This window comes from Dermacentor silvarum, chromosome 9, assembly GCF_013339745.2.
Source record: "Dermacentor silvarum isolate Dsil-2018 chromosome 9, BIME_Dsil_1.4, whole genome shotgun sequence".
Classification (NCBI taxonomy): Eukaryota; Metazoa; Arthropoda; class Arachnida; order Ixodida; family Ixodidae; genus Dermacentor; species Dermacentor silvarum.
The window spans coordinates 12,384,206-12,397,765 of record NC_051162.1 but is presented as its reverse complement, the minus strand read 5'-3'; positions in this window follow the sequence as shown (position 1 = coordinate 12,397,765).

The window sequence follows — 13,560 nt, the reverse complement described above, 5'->3', positions numbered from 1 at the left end:
GCAAAACACGGAGTGCCTCAGGGGTCGATTCTGGGGCCCTTATTGTTTATACTTTACATCAATGACTTATGTGATGTGCCTAATTCTCCGAAACTGGTCATGTATGCTGATGATACTAATATTTTTTTTCCGCACCAACTTTAGCTCAATTAAACACAACGATAAACAATTACCTAATTAACCTTGAACAGTGGTTGAACTCAAATAGATTAACCTTAAATATTAAAAAAACGAAATACATTATTTTTAAACCGCTCAATAAACAATGTGACTTCGAACTCGCCCTAAACTTTCAAGGAATGCCCCTGCAGCGCGTTACATCCGAAAAATTTTTGGGGGTTTGGTTCGAAGAAACAATGTCTTGGAACATGCATGTTAATAAGCTCACGATTGAATTAGGCAAAGCAGTTGGCTGCCTCTACAGACTGAGGGAATTAATTCCAATGAAAATAAAGTATGCAATATATTATGCTAATTTTTACTCACGTCTTTCATATTGTACTTTAGTTTGGGGTACTACAACAACCACCAACTATAACAAACTGGAGCGGCTCCAAAAGAAAGTACTAAGAAGCTTTGAGAACTTTAATGGACCCCCGAGCCTATTACCCACTGGTCCCCTATTCATTAAACATAATATGTTGAAAGCGTCTAAGTTATACGATTATAAACTATCTCTTTATATGTATAGAAATAAACTTCCAAGCGATACAGAACATTTCCCGTATGACTACAGCATACGTAACAGGCTAATACCAGTTCCGCGTACACGCACAAATTACGGTAGATCTAGGCTGGATTACTGCATACCAACACTATACAACCTCTTAAAAACTCACATCGATTTCAGTGCCCCTGTCGGCACATTTAAATCAGAGGTGCGTGATTACCTGATGAAGCAATGATCTTTTTGTCTTTTCTTCTCCTGGCTGTATCATTTCCTGCAGTATTTATGCATTCTGTGATAGTGTCCACCATGTATGCTGTACCTGTATCGAGCAAGTTCATTTCTTCTTCACAATGACTGTATGTATTGTTCATAATAATTGTTCATAATGATTGTATGTATGTACTGGGTACTGTATAATTGTTCAAATTAGTGAAATCCACTGCCTGCTGCTCTCTGTAGGCCCCCAGGTCCCGTCAAGCTGTCTGAGACAGCTTTTTGCCTGGGGGGCCCCCAACTTGTGTGTTGGAAAATAAAGTGGATTCTATTCTATATTCTATAACTGAAATAACAATCGTGGTGTCAGCGCGCACAAGCAAACATGAATAGATCACACTGAAGGACCGCAGACAACGACTGTCAAAACGCTGGCAGCAAGCGCAGCCAGCCGCTGCAGCGGGCGAAGAATCGTGCGGTCTATCGCTTCAACGGAAACTGAGCGGCGAATGCATACCGCATAGAATGGTCAGAGCCGTGTGGAGATAAGAGACGGTGCGGGAGACCGGCACCGCCAGGCAAAGGGCAGAGAAGAAGTTGTTGGCAGAGGAGAAGCTGCGCCCCCCCCCCCCCCCCCCCCCCTCTTCCCGTTTCTTGCTTACGCGTGGGAGATTGAGTGGCAAGATACGCCTTTGGTGCCGGAGCACAGCGCCGCCCCACCTCCCTCCCTGCCATACCCCCTCGGCTTTTCGCGCGACTATCGCGTTTGCTTTCCACCGTGCGTTCGCTCTCCGTGGTAGCGCGCGGGTGAGTTCGCCCTCCGTGATAGTGTGCGTCCTCCGCGCGCTTTCGCTCGCGCATACGGCGCGCGGCGACGATATTATCGCCCTTGGAATCTATACGGAACCTCACGGCGACGACGACGGCGACGGCAGAAATCCGGTTGAAGTGTCCATATAATTGCTATCGCAATAAAAGAAAAAGTCTGCGCGGTAGCCTAATTAGTGGCTATATAGTATAGTGGATACGGTCTTGAGCACGCGGGTTCAATCCAGGTCGCGGAATTCGATGGGAACGAAATGGAAAAAGACTCGTGTATATCTATTTAGGTGCACGTTAAAGAACCCCAGGTGGCAAAAACTATATAAACCGGGTGCCTTAATCATATCGTGGTTTTGCCACGTAAAACCGAAGAATTTGCTTATATTAAAAAAAGAAAAAAGCAGGTGGCTTCGTTCTTCGGCTTATTTCTGGGGGTGTCAACAACATAAATTATTCTCGAGTCTGATTTCCGACAAAAACATGTTACGCTTATCCTACATTTCATGCATAAATGTAATGCCGTTCCCAAATGTATGACCGCTTAACTCAGAAGCTTGTATATTATAAACAGCTGCTTTCAGTTATTCGGTGCACTATCATAACGACCATAATGAAACAATTAAAGGAACGGCATGTCTCACATACACGTAGAGATATGCGCAGATCTGTTGCGTTCGTTGAAGAATATAAGTGTGGCACCACACGGGGCACTCAGTTTTAATGGGTTGAAAACACGGTGAGACTGCCAAAAATCCTTGTCTGAATCAAGTTAGCAGATTTACAGGCTGCCCTAAAACGGGGCGTTTATATTGAGTGAGAGCTAGGAACTTGTTAAGCAGGACTTATTACCACCCGTCCGTGAATTCTGTCAGGAACTGCGCCTCTGCGCAACTGCCACGACTCCCCGGCAGCACAATCATTCGGAATGCCAGTCCTCACTTGCATGCAGTCACTCACCTTTGAGACTTCAATAGTGCTGTTATGCGTTACATTCGAACGGGAACGACTATTCGGCATCGCGTACACACACACACACACATGCACACACACACACACACACACACACACACACACACACACACACACACACACACACACACACACACACACACACACACACACACACACACACACACACACACACACACACACACACACACACACACACACACATATTATATATATATATATATATATATATATATATATATATAAAAGATGGTTTTGCCTGCTATGCATATTATTTCTGCGAATGCGCGTTTTATTTGGAGTATTCACTAGTAAGTGTGGTTGTTACTGCAAACACGTGCGCTTATTCCGTTCGGTAGTTCTCACTTTTTCAATTATTGCATTTAGAAGATTTGTTATTTTTTGCCTTACATATATATCGTGAATATATATGTCTATGTACCCTTTGATTTAATTACCTAGAAACACATTGGTCATTCTTCGCGCCACGCAGTTAATAAACCTGGTTTATTTCACTCTAATATTGTTTTCTTCGATCATTGTCCCTGATCAATATCCAGCAACAAGAAGCGCGCGTAAAATGACACGGTATCAATAATAAAATTTTCAACGTAGCCGTCATGGTGCAGAGATACCAGTACTTTTAGAGTACAGTGGTAAAAACAGCAGTTCACATTTCTAAAACTACAGTTGGTACAGGCGGTCAAGAGTCATGGGCACACCGAAGCAACTAAAACATCTAAAAAAATGTACTGCGCAGAGGTTCTGCGAGAACAACTGGGCGTCCCGCGCTCACTAGCAGACGACGCGCTTGAAAACGACAGAAAAATTGAAGACGTCGCGTTGTATAATCCATGCCTCAAATATATATGTTTGGCAAAATAGTGTAAACATAAATTTGCAGTTGAAATAAAGCACTATTTTAAGAGCGTGCTATGCGCAATCGGCCTCGGCGCCCGCAGCGAAAGTACGTTGAATATGCCGCGGAGCGCGTCTCCGCCCCAATCCAGTTCGCTCGCAGCGCCCTCGCACTATTTTTCCACACGCGGCGCCTCAGCGGCAGAGCGCCGTTCGGCCCACTCGACCATTGGCTAGCACACTCTACTCTGCCCGCAACGCCGCCTCCGCGGCTCGCCGTTGTCCCATGCGTTCGATATCTCGAGTTAGCTCGGCGTCGTGGTTATCAGCATCCGCCCGCCATTGGCGCTTGCGTTCCACTTCGCGATTTCAACGCGGACGTTTCGTGCAGCCGAAGCCAAAGTGCCACTCGAGGAACTCCCGCCGAAAGCGGGCGACGGCCCCGACGAACGCGTTCCCGCCATTGCCACGTTGACGCGATTTCTCTCGTCGCGCGTCTTCCGTCAGCGAGTCTTCCGACTCGCCGTTGTCCCATGCATTCGATATCTCGAGTTAGCTCGGCGTCGTGGTTATCAGCATCCGCCCGCCATTGGCGCTTGCGTTCCACTAGAAACACAAACATGTAACCGATAATTGAGAAACGCTTCAATATAGCGTCCGGATTAACCCACTGCTAAACATCAGGGCCGCATGTTTCAGCTTCGCGGGTTAACCATCTGTACGGAGTGCTTGGGCGGTGATTTTTTTATTAGTTGGACTTCACTTTTCACTACTGCATCTTTATTATTTCTTGTTTAATTGTATTTAACAGGGATTCAATAGTGCCATTTATCTTATTTAATGCTGTTCTAAGTGCCATTTTATAATATGCATTGTTTATAGTTTCAAAAATCACTAGTGGAAACTCTGTTTAGTCTTGAACAAATGAGAGATTAAACTTTATACACTTGTATTTCTAAATTGGTTCCACCTCTCAAACATTAAAATAGGGTCCTAAAAAAGTAGATAACAGTATTTCAACCTTGTTAAATTACCCGGCAAAAATTTCGATTAATCGATTAATTGACAAAAAACCCTGCATCGAAGGCGATTAGTCGATGACAGGCTAAAAGCATGAATGATTAATCATTAATCGAATAAAATAAATTATCGACCATCCCTAATATAGCTCGCACCGCTTGTGGCTCTTACGCCAGCAGTACGCAGTGCTCTCTGAACCAGCCAGTGACCACGCTGCCGAGCTGCCGGTGCGAGAGTGGGCGCCGTCATGTGGTTCAAGTGCTGCGGTTGAAGGAGGCAGTCAACCGAGCCTTCCAGTGGCCCGTGGTGGTGCAGTGTGCGAGCACCCTGCTGCTGGTCTGTGCCTGCATGCACAAGATAGTGGTGCTCCGAGGTGAACGTGCAGCCACCGGCCAGCTTACGGTGATGGCGCTCGTCTACCTCCCCTACGTGTGCGTCGGGGTCATCGACCTGGCCGCCCTGAGCCACACTCTGGCACGAAAGGTGCGTAAGGGGGCCACAAATGTATTGTCCAGTGAACCAGTGAGCGCGGCTCGGTTATTTAACCATTCATTCTACTTTTCTATTCAGGTTGTGTACCACAATGAAAAAGAAACCAGTGTGTCTAACCGAAAAGTGTTCAGGTTTGGGTCCGCGTTGGGGTTCCCGCTTCTGCTATTTTCTGGTTCGGTTCAAGGTCAGCCATGGAGCTTAAATATAATGGTTCGAACCGGTTTGCACCTGCTCATAGCAGTTCGGAATAAGAATATTGTCGCGAGACAGAAGAAGAAGACCGGCACCGAAGCAGAGGTCAGCATTAGGCCGACACCGAGGAAGAGGAGGTAGAGGTTGCTCCTCGCCATCTTGACTTCGCAAACTACTGAGTGTCCACGACCATCAAATGAAGAGGTAGCGCCTAAAATCACGTCCCAAGATGATCAAAGTGCTGGTCCATCTGTTCATGTAAGCAACAACCACAGTGAAAAGGCATCAATGCGGATGCAGAAAGCTCAGATGAAATGGACATGGACCCCCGATCGCTAAAGCGATCTAGATCCCCGTTGTCGAAAACAGCCACTTCACTTATTCACTCAAAGACGAAAAAGTACCTCAAAGACAACCTTACAAAGAACGATTTCTTAAAAGACAGCATTTTAGTAAACCAGTTACTGAGTCGATCCTTTCGCAACCATAGGATTCCTCAAAATTCTTCATTGGAATTGCCAATCCATTCGCTCTGCCGTAACAGATTTATTGTATTTGGCATCGAAATGCTCCCCGGATATTATTGCACTGCAAGAAACATGGCTTTCAACACATCAATCTTTTCATATAAATAACTTCCGATCTTTCCGATTAGACCGTCCTTCGAAAGGCGGAGGCTTAGCATTTTTCATTAGTAATAGAGTTAGTCTTAAGGTGAAGATTTCATATAAACATATGTCCCCTGAAAGTGAATTTTTTGCCTTAGATGTAACCTTACCGGACTGCCTACCATTCTCTTTAGTAAATGTATACTTTCCTGCGGGTGTGCAAGACACTTGATGTTTGGATTCCCCGGTGTCGTCATGGTGCAAGGATAAAATCATTGTGGGAGATTTCAACTCCCATCACACGTGTTGGGGTTTTCGCACAGATCAATGTGGCAAACGTTTGTGGGATTGGTCAATAGATAACCATATGACTTGTCTCAACACTAGAATTCCTACATTTATTTGCAATCGGTCGCGCCCAGCCTTAGATTTAAGTTTCATACGTTCATCTCTCACCAGTTCATCTTGGGCAGCCTTGGACTGTGCCACCAACAGTGATCACTGTCCAATAATATTTGAAATTGCTTGCCCGTTAATACCATCGTGCTCTCAGATCCGAGTATTCGTAAACTACAATAAATTTAGAGATGATTTAAAAGCGCATTTGGCTAACCATTCTGAAGAGCGCGAAGAAACAAAACCTATGAAAATTTGTGCTGTAATCAAACGATCATACAAAGAAGCTGAATTTATTGTTGAGTCTGCCAAGAGAGCCTCTCATAGTCCTTGGTGGAATCCAGACTGTACACGAGACTACAGACGAAGAAAAGCAGCTTGGAAGAAACTACTTTATAACCAGTCCCCCCAAAATTGGGCTGATTACAAATTTTACGCTGCTGTATTTAAACGCACAGTAGCTAAATCTAAAGAAGATTATGATAGGAAACACTATGATTTCCTTTCAAATCCCAAAAACAAAAAGGCGCTGTTTAGATATATGCGAAATCGAAAAATTCTGCCACCACCAATTAATATTGATTATGTAACTCTATCACCTGATGAAATGATAAAATCACTAGAACAGATTGCGAAAGGCCTTGAGCGTAGATTCATGTCATCTATGCCACATAACTTGCAAAAACCAGCCCTAATGTCAGACTTTAACGAAGTTACTGTGCCTAAATTAGCTCAAGTAATTCGAAACTTACCCTTGTCAGCTCCAGGTCCTCATGGAATTACAGTGCATATGATAAAAATTTTATTCGAACTATCTCCTTGTGACCTCCTAAGCATTATAAACTATTCTCTAAACAACGCCTGGATACCATACGATTGGAAACTAGCTAAAGTAATCTCGATACCTAAAAAATAAGGATTAGGTTACACCATAGAAAACATCAGACCTTTCTCTCTTACTTCCAATATGGTCAAACTCATAGAGAGGATTCCACATTACAGAATTACTGTCTGGATGTCGGATAATTTAATATTGAATCCAAATCAAATAGGCTTCAGAGCTGAACGCTCTATATGGTGTGCCCATGCTGATTTAGAGAGCCGCATACAACTCGCTAGAAAAAGAAGACAATATTCCGCTTTAGTGACATTAGACATAGCTATATGACTCCGTGGAACATACAGTTTTACTGAATGTACTACGGAATCATAATATCCCAAAATATATTATTGCGTGGTTGGCAGAATTTTTGAGATCAAGAGAATTTTATTGTTTGAAGGACGGCTGCTCTTCCTCTAAATTCAAACAGACTCGTGGTGTCCCCCAAGGAGCCGTCTTATCTCCAATATTATTTAACACATTAATGAGCTCCATTCCAGCCAATCAGGACGTGAAAGTTTACGTTTATGTAGATGATATTGCATTCCTCGCGGCCGATAACGACATATATTCTTTATACCAAAAATTGCAGAGATACTTGAGTATGCTTGAAGTATGGCTTCAATCAATTTGCATGATATTAAATGTAAGTAAAAGCGCAATATTGGTGTTCCCACTAACGTATCCGGTTTCAGTCTCTATAGTTTACAATCAAGAACCAATTCCCCAGGTTGAGTCTCTTAAATATTTAGGTATCATTTATGATGAAAAACTCAACTGGAGTCCACATAGAGAAAATGTAGCATCTAAGGCACAGCGTGCTTTAGGTTTACTACGTAGACTGAGCAACCGAAAGTATGGGCTACGCAGGGACGCTCTCATAATGATATACAAAATGTACATGCGTCCAATATTGGAATTAGGCTGTGTATTATTCTCAGGAAGCCCTGCTTATAAAACTAAGCCTCTGGTTCCTTTGGAGCGTGAAGCCCTGCGCCTGTGCCTGGGACTCCCTAGGTTTGTAGCAAACAATGTTCTTTATCAGGAAGCGCGCCAACCAACATTATCCTGAGGATTCCGCATCTTAACGATACAAACATTTCTAAAATTTTACAGTTTTCTAATTAGACGATCCGAGTATGTATTTATAAACGATCCAAACTCCTTCTTTCTAGCTCATTGGCCACGTTTTCACACCCCACAGATTATTTTTGTACAAAAACAATTAGACAGTTTAAATGTAAAAATACGAGACGTTATTCCATCATATGACTCAAATCAAAATTTAAAGATTGAATTCGATGAAATTTTCCCACAGAACCCTAAGTTTCATTCAGTCAGGTTATTAAATAATATATTGCAAGATTACCTTGCGCAAGTAGACGCAATTAACATGATAGCCACTGACGCTTCTGTGAACGACGATAAGGCGGGCGTAGGCATTTTCTCGATGTCGCTTGGCTGGTCATTCTCCTTGAGACTGCCAGATTTTACTCCCGTATTTGAAGCTGAGCTCTTAGCAATGATTCTTGCACTGCGTAAACTCCCTTTAAATGAATACAGCGCGGTTATTATAACAGATTCCCTTTCTGTCTGTACTGCGCTTACAGCTTCAACTAATTCATCAGCTCTAAAGACGTTTCTAACATTAGTTCCCCCCCAGCTGAATCTTGTAAAATTATTATTGGTACCAGGACACTGCGGATTACATTTAAATTAAATGGCCGATTCATTAGCGCGAGCATCCCTGAATGGACCGATACTATCGGTCCTTCCAGTGGTGGCACAAATAACTGCGATCCGATATCGGAATTTTTCAATTCGTAGAGATATAATTGAAACAATAACATCATGGACTGAATTTCAGCACCTAAAATTTCCGTGGAATGTACATTGGTGTCCATCAAGACAGTCGGAAGTAATAATCACAAAATTACGCTGCCATGTCCCACCATTGAACCTGTATACCAGGACACTGGGCTGGTCTGGCGATATCGCCGCTGTGTCCCTTCTGTCCAGAAATAGAAACCGTAGAACACTACTTTTTAATATGTCGTCGGTATAAATTACAAAGAAAAAGACTTCTTGAAATTCCGCTTGCTAAATTAGGGGTAAATTTAACATCAGAAATAGTACTCTCTTTCGGTGCCTCGGTATTCGGCTTTAGCCACAGGGACGTGTTTGATGCCGTTTCGTTTGTGGTTTCATTCAATCAACAAAACGAATAAAATTTAAATTTAAATCCATACTTTTACAATTAGAGATATAGCATGACATTTATATTATAAAAAGTGCAGTATAGGAAAATTATTCTGTCAGTTCTGATTACTAAATTGCACTGTAACAGTAGTTTCAAAAACCGTATCTAATTAGTTCAGATGCCCAATTCTTGGCCAATCCCCAGGAGTGGGTACGAGCCATGTGCTGAGGTTATCATCATCATCATCATCTTGGCTGGTTGCTGCTACGCCTGTGCAGCAACCAATATTTGTAAATATACGTTTTTGCGCAACGTTTTCTGGTGGAGATACGGGGTACGCTGCCTGTTCATCCCCATCACCCAAGCACGGAACTCCGAAGTGGTCGCCGTGTTGTTCTCTCGGTGATGGCCACCGAAGCACGCACCGCGCCGGAACCTATACCGTGCAGCAGCCGTCCCCGCCGTCTGTCATCTTATCGCTTCCGCAAGATCCGGGCACCTTCTCTGGCACAAATAACGTGGACGTCGAGGCTGGATTTCATGGTATGAGCATAGAGAAAGAAATTCAACAAGAGGGGACACTCGGCAAAAACTGGCAACAGGAAACACGTCACCATACGTCACGCTATACTTTTGACACCGAACGTTAGCTGCCGCGAGCATCGAAAAAAAAGAAAGTGAACTTAAGTTAACAGGCATTGATTTATTTTTTTAATTCTTTGCCGCGAAAAATAAAACGTTTTGCGTGTAAATGAACTTAAGCTTTGCGACTTATTTTCCTTGCCTTACCTAGCCACAGGTCAATGACGCGCGAGATACATGCGTCATCCGCCAGACACTCCCCCGAAGCCAGCGAGGACGGCTGCGCGCGCGTTTGAGCGCTCGCGCGCGGCGACCCGTCTGTCTCATTCTTTTTTTTTTTCTTTTTTAAATGTAACCTGGTTTATTGGGCTGTCGGCGTATTCTTGCGTTCCTTCTGCACTGGGACAAGACACCACTGCACTATTGGACTACGGCAAGGTGAGAAATCTTGTTTCACAGTCTACGACGCAATTAGGCTTACGGCACGGGACCGAGACTTAAGACGCAGTTAGCGAAAAACAGCTCGGCCATCCTGGTGCAGTTAATTTGAGTTAATGAATCGTGCTGAGACATGTTTCCGACGCTTCCTATGGGAATATTGTAACTTATTTCGGTTTTTGAACGACACTGGCCGCACAGGGCGCCGTGTCGCAGTTAGCGAGAACTCAGCCGTGGTGTGTAGTCTAGTGCATCTTGCTAGAAGTTTGTGCCGCTTTCTCTGACGCCAGACATTACTGAAAAGTAATTTCGTTACTTTCTGGGGTACTTTTGAGGCACGCTGGCCGCACAGCGGGCTGTGACGCAGTTAGCGATAAGCAGCTCGGCCGTAGTGATAAAGTTAGTTTGGCGTGTAATGAATCTTAGAGGAACAAGTCTGTGACGTTTTTTGTGGCTCCGCAACAACGTATACCTAAAACCCCTATATAAAAAGTAGCGACACTCTCCTCCTTCGCCTTCCCTCCTACTCGTTTCTCCTCTCTTTCACGCTCCTTTTTCGACCGTTGCGCCGCCTACACCGCTTGAAACACGTGCACTTGTTTATCTTTCGCCGCTGATCAGATTCGACGATCGCCGACTGTGTTCGTCGCTATCGTCGTGCTCCTCGCCAGTCGGTAGACGCTTCTCGGGCGAAAATGGCGATGGAGCGTGATCGTAAACAAACGCGCCCGGAGGCTCGACGGTCCACGTGATGCCATTAGGCCAATACCGACGCGGCGTCGGCCTCGGACAGGGTGTGCGAGGAGGCGGCGGCATTCTTCAAAGCGTGACGCTACTTTCTATATATAGGGGCTTTACATATACCTTCTTTCGGTACTCACGCCTGTTGAAAACGCGATGGGCGGTGCCAAGAGCGATAACATGGGGTGTGCTGCTGGCGCCGGCAGAACGCGCGAACGACGAACATATCAGAAACTTGTAATTCGAAAATTACGTCTTCTAAAGGACTGAAAAAAGGCATTGCACCCACGCATTTGTCTTGAGTGCCTGTTGTGTGCGTCTCTATGTATGTAGCGTACCGTCGCGTCGCCCGAGGCCAAGTTTTGGAAACGCGAACTCGCTCGTGTATTTGTGCTGCCAACGTGCAGGAAATAATGCCCGGAAATGGGGGAACGCTCGGAAATCAGATGTTTTGATATATGTTTGGGTTGAGTCGGGTATTTTCTACGCCATGTATGTAAAGGCGAATTGCCTTTGTTTGTAATGCCGCCCATTCACCGCTTTTGCACGTTTCGCCTCTACACGCAGTATTCCTATGTCTAAATACCAAAATGACTCATGCTTGTAATTAACTTTTTTTTAGCTGGTGCCGTCCGGTGGAGCTTCATACAGGAACTACTGCCTTACCTGCTGGTGTCACAACGTTGGATGAACGCACAAAAAGCGCGGAACGAGCTTTTATATAGAGCAAAATATTTCCTCATTGCAGAAAAGATCTTGCGTCTACTTTGTGAAACTGCACGTGGCACAGATTCGATGGGACTTTACGATATCGTTCGCAATCATTTTTACTAAATAATAAGCCGATTCTGCACGAAGAGCAAAAAAAAGGAGGGGGGGGGGGGGGGGGGTGGCGCAGCCGGCGTGCTAGCTTGCGTTCAAAATACGCGCGCCCAAAACCGAAACCGGAAGTAATGTAAGTGATTGACACCGACCGCTTGGCACGCTGCAGTCAATTCGGCCGCTGGGCCCTATGGGAGTGTCCCCTCTTGTTGAATTCCTTTCTCTATGGAATGAGCATGTCAGCAAACACAACTGAGGGGACGATACGCTTATGCTGGCGAATGTGATATTTTATCTGAAAGGAACCGCGCGCGTCTGGTACGAGACACATGAACACGATCTGACCAGCTGGGACGTTTGCATAGAAAAACTGAATGACCTGTTCGGCAAGGCCTTGGGTCGTCAACTAGCCGCTAAAAAATAACTTGGCTCCCGTGCGCAGTCATCTACTGAATCATACATTTCGTATATTCAGGATATTCTAGCGCTTTGCCGTAAAGTTGACGGTAACATGTCCGAAGCGGACAAGATCGGACACATACTCAAAGGAATCGCCGATGACGCATTCAACCTCTTAGTATTCAGGAACTGCCCCACCGTGGATGCTATTGTGACAGAGTGTCGGCAATTCGAACAAGCTAAATCCCGCCGTATCGCCCAGCAATTAACCAGCCTCCCCAATACTGCCGCATCGTCATCATGTGAGGAACCACTACCTACGTTACAATCGCCGGTTTCGAACACTTTGACACGGATCGTTCGTCGGGAACTAGAAGCAATGTCACCAGCCCCTCTCGTGCCCGATGTCTCGACTGCCAACCAGCCTATGGTTTCATTGATTCAAGCCGTGGTTCGACAGGAGGTCGCGAATTTGGGACTCTCCTCTGTGTGCGCTGTTCGCGTGCCACCAGTCGCACCAGTCACACGACCAGTCCCACCAGTCGCGCCGCGGAACCAGCCCTTTTACTCGCGATACCGCAATCCCGCTGAGTGGAGGACGCCGGATGATCGTCCAATATGTTTCGCGTGCTCCCGAGTTGGGCATATTGCGCGACACTGCTGGAGCCGTCAGACGTCACCGACTGGCTGGAGCACCCGGAACCCTCGTCCTGAAGGCTACTCCCGTACAACAATATTTTTACGAACTACCTTCTCCAGCCTCACTTTTACTAGAGCGAAATATAGTTTATTTTTGCACTTACGAAATGCAGAGCGATCTACGGTGTCAGTCTCAAAAGTTCATGCAGTGAGTCAGCAAAAAAAACGGGGATCCAATCCCTACTGTCAAGGTGGTTGGACAGCGAAGCTGTGGCATCACCTGATCCGATAGACTAATGTGACGCAGCCTTGAAGTGGGTCCTCCCGAGCCTGAGCACGACGCCGTTGTGCACAGTGATGTTACTGTTCCTTTCGTCGCTCATCGTATTCGCGCTGCTAACTGTGCGTGGCCTTTCCAGAGCGCTATCACAACACAAATGAAATCAATTGCTAGGCGGGTTCTTTACATATGAAAGTGTAGTTATGTCACTCCCTGCTTCGTACGCTGCAGTTGCCGCATTCCAGCAACTGCAGCTTATGCAACCGCAATCTTTACCGGGGAACGCTTCCGGCGAACCCTTTGCGCGAAGGCGAGCTTTCTGGTTCTTTTTTTTTTCGC